Here is a 9,146-nt window from a genome sequence, read left to right as displayed (position 1 = left end):
GCGATAACAGCACAATAAAGATAATGGATTTCAAGAAGGCAGACTTTAGCAAACTCAGGGAGTTGGTAGGTAAGATCTCCTGGGAAACAAGTCTAAGGGGAAAAACAGTTCAAGAGAGTTGGCAGTTTTTCAGAAAGACATGATTAAGGGCACAAAAGCAAACAATCCCGCTGAGTACAAAAAGATAAATATAACGAGATCACCCCGTCTTAACCAGGAGATCTTCAATGATCTGAAATTCAAAAAGGAGTTCTACAAAAAGTGAAACTAAGTCAAATCACAAAGGAAGAAAACAAACACAAATATGCAGGTACAAAATTAGAAAGCCCAAGCCGCAAAACGAGTTTAAACTAGCTAGAGACAAAGTGTAACAAGAAAACATTCTATACATACATTAGAAGGAAGAGGAAGACCAAGGACAAGGTAGGCCTGTTACTCGATGAGGTGGGAAAAATAACAACAGAAAATGTGGAAATGGCAGAAGTGCTAAATGACTTTTTTGTTTCACTTTTCACCAAAAAGGTTAGTAGCAATTGGATGTCTAACAGTGAATGCCAGTGAAAATGAGGTAGGATAAAAGGCTAAAATACGGAAAGAACAAGTTAAAAATTACATAGGCCTTGTCTACACTACACAGTTTTGTTGGCAAAAGGCAGCAGAGGTGCACACATTACAATGCTCCTCCCACCAACAAAACTCTCCTCACTCCAAAACTCACCAAGGGAAGGTCATGCCTGACTAATCTAATCGCCTTTTATGATGAGATTACTGGTTCTGTGGATGAAAGGAAAGCAGTGGATGTATTGTTTCTTGACTTTAGCAAAGCTTTTGACACGGTCTCCCACAGTATTCTTGTCAGCAAGTTAAGGAAGTATGGGCTGGATGAATGCACTATAAGGTGGGTAGAAAGCTGGCTAGATTGTCGGGCTCAACGGGTAGTGATCAATGGCTCCATGTCTAGTTGGCAGCCGGTATCAAGTGGAGTGCCCCAAGGGTCGGTCCTGGGGCCGGTTTTGTTCAATATCTTCATAAATGATCTGGAGGATGGTGTGGATTGCACTCTCAGCAAATTTGCGGACGATACTAAACTGGGAGGAGTGGTAGATACGCTGGAGGGGAGGGATAGGATACAGAAGGACCTAGACAAATTGGAGGATTGGGCCAAAAGAAATCTGATGAGGTTCAATAAGGATAAGTGCAGGGTCCTGCACTTAGGACGGAAGAATCCAATGCACCGCTACAGACTAGGGACCGAATGGCTAGGCAGCAGTTCTGCGGAAAAGGACCTAGGGGTGACAGTGGACGAGAAGCTGGATATGAGTCAGCAGCGTGCCCTTGTTGCCAAGAAGGCCAATGGCATTTTGGGATGTATAAGTAGGGGCATAGCCAGCAGATCGAGGGACGTGATCGTTCCCCTCTATTCGACATTGGTGAGGCCTCATCTGGAGTACTGTGTCCAGTTTTGGGCCCCACACTACAAGAAGGATGTGGATAAATTGGAGAGAGTCCAGCGAAGGGCAACAAAAATGATTAGGGGTCTAGAACACATGACTTATGAGGAGAGGCTGAGGGAGCTGGGATTGTTTAGCCTGCAGAAGAGAAGAATGAGGGGGGATTTGATAGCTGCTTTCAACTACCTGAAAGGGGGTTCCAAAGAGGATGGCTCTAGACTGTTCTCAATGGTAGCAGATGACAGAACGAGGAGTAATGGTCTCAAGTTGCAGTGGGGGAGGTTTAGATTGGATATTAGGAAAAACTTTTTCACTAAGAGGGTGGTGAAACACTGGAATGAGTTACCTAGGGAGGTGGTAGAATCTCCTTCCTTAGAGGTTTTTAAGGTCAGGCTTGACAAAGCCCTGGCTGGGATCATTTAACTGGGAATTGGTCCTGCTTCGAGCAGGGGGTTGGACTAGATGACCTTCAGGGGTCCCTTCCAACCCTGATATTCTATGATTCTATGATTCTCCTGCTTTGCTGACAAAATATAACCACCTTGACAAGGTGTAGAGCTTTTTGCAGCAAAGTTAAATCGACAAAAAGTCAGTGTAGACACTGCATTCATTATGTCACGATAATTGGCCTCTAGGAGGCCACAATGCTCACCGTGACTGCTCAGCTCACTGTTTTGAACTCTGCTACCCCACATCCAGCTACACAGGCATGTGCCCGTTCCAATTCAAAGCACCAGGAAGTTTTGAAATTGCTCAGCATGGAGAGCTACTGCCCAGCTGAGCATGCCGGCTCCTGACAGCAAACACACTCCTCCCTGGACTACAGGGGAGGAAGTGGATCTCCTTGGTCTGTGGGAGAACTCAGATGGAACCAAAACACTATCACAGAATCCTGCTTTCCCCAGCACTAGGATCACAGTGGCAGGCAGTGTAGGCTGCTGTTGGGGAGGGGTGGAAGGAAGACTCCTAATGGGCTGTGCAGAGCCAGGGAGGGAGGTGGGGGCTGATGTCGGAGCGTCCCTCTCCTCTCTTCCGTGTAGCAGTCTCCGCTGAGTTGAGGTGAGAGGACAGGGGGACACCAGCTGTTTATGCACCAGCCTCTGCCTCAGGATTGGTTGCTTCCGGCTGCTGCCTGAACAAGTGTTCAGACTGGTGAATGCTATACTTAAAGAGATAGCATGCCAACATACTCACTCTCCCCCCAACACACACACACTCCCTGTCACACGCTTTCCTCCACACTTCTGTGGGCTTCTTGTGTTAGTGTTCAATGTCAGTTTGGTCATATTTGAGTGCTATTTTCAAAAGTGATTTAAAATGTGTAACTTTTCAGACTCAAATATAACCAAACTGACATTGCTGAACACTAACACAAGAAGCCCACAGAAGTATGGGGGAAAAGTGTGTGATAGGGAGTGTGTGTGTGTGTTGGGGGAGAGTATGTTGGCATGCTGTCTCTAAGTAGAACATTCACCAGCCTGAACACTTGTTCAGGCAGCAGCCAGAAGCAACCAATCCTGAGGCAGAGGCTGGTGCATACATCAGCATAACTTGCATTAACAAAACTCTGTAGTGTAGACATAGCTTTAGACAAGTCAGATGTTTTCCAAGTCACCAGGGCCTGATGAAATTCATCCTAGAATACTCAAGGAGCTGACTGAGGAGATATCTGAGCCATTAGCAATTATCTTCAAAAAGTCAGGGGAGAGATTCCAGGGGACTGGAAAAGGGCAAATATAGTGCCAAAAGGGAAATAAGGACAACCCAGGGAATTACAGACCAGTCAGCTTAAATTCAGTACCCAGACAGATTATAGGGGCAAACTATTAAGCAATCAATTTGCAAACATCTAAAAGATAATAAGATGATAAGTAACAGTCAGCATGGATTTGTCAAGAACAAACTGTGTGAAACCAACTTAACAGCTTTCTTTGACAGGTAACAACCCTTGTGAATGGCGGGGAAAGCGGTAGATGTAGTATATCTTGACTTTAGTAAGGCTTTTGGTACAGTCTCACATGACTTTCATAAACAAACTAGGGATATAAAACCTAGAAGGAGCTACTATAAAGTGAGTGCATAACTGGTTGGAAAATGGTTCCCAGAGAATAGTTATCAGTTGTTTACAGTCAAGCTGGAAGGGCATATCAAGTGGGTTCCACAGGATCAGTTCTGGGTCCAGTTCTGTTCAATATCCTCATCAGTGATTTAGACAACAGCATAGAGTACACATATAAAGTCTGCAGACAATATCAAGCTGGTAGGGGCTGCAAGTGCTTTGAAGGACAGGATTAAAATTCAAAATGATCTGGACAAACTGGAGAAATGGTCTGAAATAAATAGGATGAAATTCAATAAGGACAAATGCAAAGTACTCCACTTAGGAAGGAACAAGCAGTTGCACACAGACAAAATGGGAAATGACTGCCTAGGAAGGAGTACTGCAGGAAAGGGATCTGGGGGTCATAATGGAGCACAAGCTAAACATGAGTGAACAGTACAACACTGTTGCAAAAAAAGAACGTTCTGGGACGTATTAGCAGGAGTGCTGTAAGTAATTATTCCATTCTACTCCATGCTGATCAGGCTTCAGCTGGAATATTGGGTCCAGTTCTGGGCACCACATTTCAGGAAAGATACGGACAAATTGGACAAAGTCCAGAGGAGGGCAACAAAAACGATAAAAGGTCTAGAAAACATGACCTCTGAGGAAATAATGAAAAAATTGGGTTTGTTTAGCCTGGAGAAGACAGAGGGGACATAACAGTTTTTGAGTACATAAAAGGAGGAATGAGAAAAACTGTTCTTAACCTCTGAAGAGAAGACAAGAAGCAACAGTCTTAAATTGCAGCAAGGGCGGTTTAGGTTGGACATTAGAAAAAACTGTGTCACGGTGTTTAAGTATTGGAATAACTTGCCTAGGGAGGTTGTGGAATCTCCATCACTGGAGATTTTTAAGAGTAGATTAGACAAACATCTGTCAGGGATGTTCTAGATAAGGCTTGGTCCTTTCTTGAGTGCAGGGGACTGGACTAGACGACCTCTCAAAGTCCTTCCAGTCCTACAATTCTACATCAATTCATGTTACTAATCTCTTCCAATATCTTCTCTAGCTATTTAAGGGGCAAACTGGCATGCTCCAACATGAGTGTCTCATAATCCATCTTCCTTGTGTTACAGCCATTTTACCAGCCAAGGTGATGTCAGGTGAGGAAACAAAAGCAGATGGAGTTATTCATTGCTAAAACAGGGAGCATGTGCACCAAAGGAATAAATATTGCAGCTGATTATACAATAATATTCAAGATGGGGAGTTTCTAAGGAGAAAGACCTTGTCCTATGCCTGTAGAGATGCCAGCAAACAGCACTGTCATTTCTTGAGGTTAAAGCTTTAGAAGCAAAAAAAATCAGGAATTCAGCTCCCTTACTCATATGTTCTTAGGCAGCCACCAATGCTGTGTAAGCCACCTCCCTTATAAACACTCTCTCAGGTGCCACTAGTACGCCTTTTCTTTTTGCAAATACAGACTAACAGGGCTGCTACTCTGAAATCTCTCAGGCAGAAACCGTCACTGTGTCAATTACCATGGCAGGACTCCAGAGCAACATGGACCCCCAGCTTCAACCCACTGCACAGAGACGGCAGCCAACTTGCCCCAGGCACGCACTAGGGGCTCGGCGGGGAGTAACACCTGCACATGACCCGCTCCCCGCCGCACAGCGCCCCGGGAGACAGGCGCAGAGAAGCCCATAGCCCCTGGCAGGCCAGGAGAGCGTGGAAACAGGCACAGCGCCACTACGGACACCGGCAGCGCCCACAGGCGCCACAGCCCCCAGGCTCGGGGGATACTGACACCCCTCCCCCCCAACACAAGAACTACCGCGCCCCCCCAGCGCTGACTCCAGACCAGACGCTCCCCATCCTCGCAGTCCCAGGGCCCGGGCGGCAGCTACCGTCACGTAGTGCCTGGGCGAGCCTGCCCCGTCCGGTGTCCCTCCGCCGTACCTGGCCGCGTAGCGCCGCCTGCTGCTCCCGAGGGAGGCGCTCGCGCACCCTCCTGCTCCGAGTCATGGGCAGGGCCCAGACGCTTGCGCGGGGCGGGGTCCCACTTCCTCTCGCAGGCGCTCGCTCAGCCGGCCCCACCCCACTCCGCGCGTGGGCGGGGCTTCCTCCCGTCCATGCGCACAGCAGCCACGCCACTTCCGCCACGCCGTGGCCCACTTCCGGTACTGTCCGCGGCTGGGGTATTCCAGGCTGTCTCTCCCCGCAGGGCCCGGCCCCGCTCCTGGCAGCTCCCGCGCGGAAGCCTGCGCCCCTCACTCTAAGGGGGCGCCCCGCAAAGCTTGGCCCCGGGGCAGGCAGCAGCGCCGGGTGACTAAGCCCCGGCTCCTGGGCTGGGTGGGGCTCAGCACAGTCGCTGAGCTGCCCCGCCCCGCACGCTGGGGCCACTCCCCCGCCTGTAGTGCGGCGGCGACCTTCCTCCCTCCCTCGCTCGCTGTGACAGCATCGCAGCTACACGGAGCCCTGGCCCCGTTGGGGTGTCCTCACCGCAGCTGTGAGCCGGGCTACGTCCTCGCTCCCGCATCCGCATTGCCCCTAGAGCCCACGCCGCCTCCTGGCTAGCTCACCTTTAAAACCCCACCTGGCCCGAGCTGGAGACATTTGGGCGTGGATGGAAGTTGGGTTAGGGGTAAGACTGGAGTTATACCTCAGCTAATCCGGAAAGGTGAGCCTTCACAGCAACAGCAGGACTAAAATTAGGGCCCTACTAAATTCAGGGTCCATTTTAGTCAATTTCATGGTCATAGGATTTTAAAAATAATTAATTCCATGATTGCAGGTATTTAATTATGAAATTTCACAGTTCTGTAATTGTACACAAAGGAGTTGTGGGGGGTGTGGCAAGGTTGTTGTTGGGGGAGGGGGAGAAGAGAGAAATTGCAGTACTGCTGCCCTTCTGCCTTCAGAAATGGGCAGCTGGCTAGTGGCAGCTGCTGGCCAGGAGCCCAGCTCTGAAGGCAGAGCCACTGCCAGCAGCAGTGCAGAAGTAAGGATGGCATCATAGGTGCTGACTTCCCCTTCTCCTCGGGGTGCTCAACCTCTCCCTGGCCTGCCTCTTCCCACCCTAGCCCCAAGTCCTTGCCCCACCGCCTCTCCTGAATGCGCTGTGTCCCCACTTCTCCCCCTCCCTCCTGGAAAATCCTAAGCACTGCTAAACAGCTGTTAGGCAGTGGGGTCAGGAAGCACTGGGAGGGAGGGTGGGGGAAGAGCAGGGATGCAGCATACTTGGGACAGGGAGGAGGAGGCCGTGGGGGTGGCAAGGTGGGAACAGAGGGAGCTTGGCTGCCGAGCACCTGCTAATTTTTCCCCATGAGTGCTCCAACTGTCAGCACCTGTGTGTGGAATGGTATAATATTGCCAGCCTTACTTCTGCACTACTGCCTGCAGAGCTGGTCCCTCAGTCAGCAGCCACTACTCTGGCTCTCCAGCTCTGAAGGAAGACGAAAGGGTGGCATCGTATGGTTTTGCCACCCTTACTTCTGCGCTAATGATGATGGGGCACTGCCTTCAAAGCTGGGGGCCTGGCCAACAGCCGTCACGCTCCAGCCACACAGCTTTGAAGGCATTGCAGAAGTAAGGGTGACAATACTTCACTTTGGATGGGCTATCACCAGCAGGAGAGTGAATTTGTGTGGGGGGGTGGAGGGTGAGAAAACCTGGATTTGTGCTGGAAATGGCCTAACCTGACGATTACTTTAGATAAGCTATTACCAGCAGGACAGTGGGGTGGGAGGAGGTATTGTTTCATATTCTCTGTGTATATATAAAGTCTGCTGCAGTTTCCACGGTATGCATCTGATGAAGTGAGCTGTAGCTCACGAAAGCTCATGCTCAAATAAATTGGTTAGTCTCTAAGGTGCCACAAGTACTCCTTTTCTTTTTGCGAATACAGACTAACACGGCTGTTACTCTGAAAGGTGACAATACTGTGACCCCTCCCCTAAAATAACCTTGGAACTCCCTTTTGGGTCAGGACCCCCCCCATTTGAGAAATACTCATCTCCCCTGTGAAATCTGTATTGTCTAGGGTAAAAATCACACAAAAGATCAGATTTCAGGGTCCATGATGTGTTTTTCCATGGCCAAGAATTTGGTAGGGCCTAGCTATAACCAATACTGCTGCTAGCCCATTGCCCCCCACAGCAGGAATCGTCCTCTTCTCCCCCATAGGCTAATAATTAATAGGGGCCCCCAAGCAATTGCTTAGTCTGCTTATGCCTAGCACTGATTCTGCCTTTAACTTAGTTGCTCTGAAAGCATGAGACCCTCCTGTCTGAGCTACAAGAAAATCCCTGCTAGCTGGTACCAGCACTGGATTGAGGACCACACAGTTGTGTAATTTTCACTTCCCAGCTGGGGGTGTGACAACACAGGTTGGTTGTAGCCTGGGCCCCAGTCCTGCAATGAAAACCACAAGCTCAGCATGCTGTTAATTGTGAGCTCGTTTTGTAGAGTACCACAGATGGTGCAGAATTATTAAATAATGATGCTTTCACAGATTAGATATTTTCCTTTTTCATGTTCTCCAACTTGTCTCTTTCTTCTACAATTCAGTTGTCGCATGCATCTTTTCAGTTTTTAAAACTTGCTATGTGACAGCCACACAAGAACTGTTTTTATTCAGTTGAGAGTCTAGGGACTGTTTCCTAGATTAGTGTTCTTCCACCTTCTAAAATGAATTAACACAAAACAAATCTCCCATATCTTCTAACATAGAAAATAGACATAAAACCAGTCTTGTTATTAACCAAATATAAAGCACCAATATGTAAATTCAGGTAAGATTAATCTAAGGCCAAATGTAATCCACAGAACTTGCTACAGAATTGAGTCCTAGAATCTAGCTTTCCTCATTGTAAAGAAAATGTTGAAAACTAACTAAAATATTACAGTTATTAGGTCAGGGTACAAGCACTGTACACACTTCAAATGCTAGGTTTAAGCTCTCAAGTGCTTGGTGGGGTCTCCATATACTTACATCTCTAGTAGGAGAAACACAGGAGCAACCAAACTGCCAATCCACTGAAAGGGGACCTCCAGTCAAATGTTCTGAACCACTTTTGTAAGGTCCTTTCAGCCCTTTGAATCAGTCAGTGAGATCCCCTATTAAATGTTTTCTTCTCTCTGGAGTGAGGGAGACTGTAAAATAGTCCTCAGCCTTTTGAGCCTGAGCATGGCAGTGTCTATATAATTAGATTTTTTTAAAATGCATTAAAACAAGATTAAGGCTGCAGAGTCCAGCATTCAGATATTGGGAAAATATCTGAATTAAAGTTGCCTGCACAACCTTAATTCAGCCCCTGCTGTATGTATCATGTAGTCTTTAAATTACATGGTGTGACAAGATAGCCAATGTTAGTATGGTGGGTCCTGCACTTTTCTTGGCTGGGGGCTAAGATTCCACACCTTACTCCTGCTCTTGGGGTACCAAGGGCCCCACTTGTGGCCCAGGAAGGTGATAAAGGAGGGAAGTAGGAGAGGTGTCTGAGTTTGCTCCTCACTCTGGGCCCCAGCCCCTCTCAACCCCTGCAGGTTTTTACCATTTTCCTCCTTGCGGGGTGGGAAGATACCTGCAGACCTTAGACACTGGGACAGTCTCCCTTACTTCAGTTCACCCATCTCTCAAATCACAC

At 48.1% G+C, this 9,146-nt stretch overlaps 1 protein-coding gene across 1 annotated transcript in view; it reads left to right on the top strand.

The window, feature by feature from the left end:
* The first annotated feature begins 5,954 nt into the window (after positions 1 to 5,954).
* Positions 5,955 to 9,146, top strand: part of NEK1 (NIMA related kinase 1) — a 145,082-nt gene continuing 141,890 nt past the window's right edge. Inside the window, exon 1 of the mRNA XM_077815444.1 lies at positions 5,955 to 6,178. The gene's annotated coding sequence lies outside the window, so the exon portion shown is untranslated. The remainder of the gene's footprint in view (positions 6,179 to 9,146) is intronic.

The sequence above is a fragment of the Eretmochelys imbricata genome, chromosome 4 (genome assembly GCF_965152235.1).
Source record: "Eretmochelys imbricata isolate rEreImb1 chromosome 4, rEreImb1.hap1, whole genome shotgun sequence".
NCBI lineage: Eukaryota > Metazoa > Chordata > Testudines > Cheloniidae > Eretmochelys > Eretmochelys imbricata.
The sequence above is the reverse complement of the archived record's forward strand: the minus strand, read 5'-3'. Positions and strand labels throughout refer to the sequence as shown.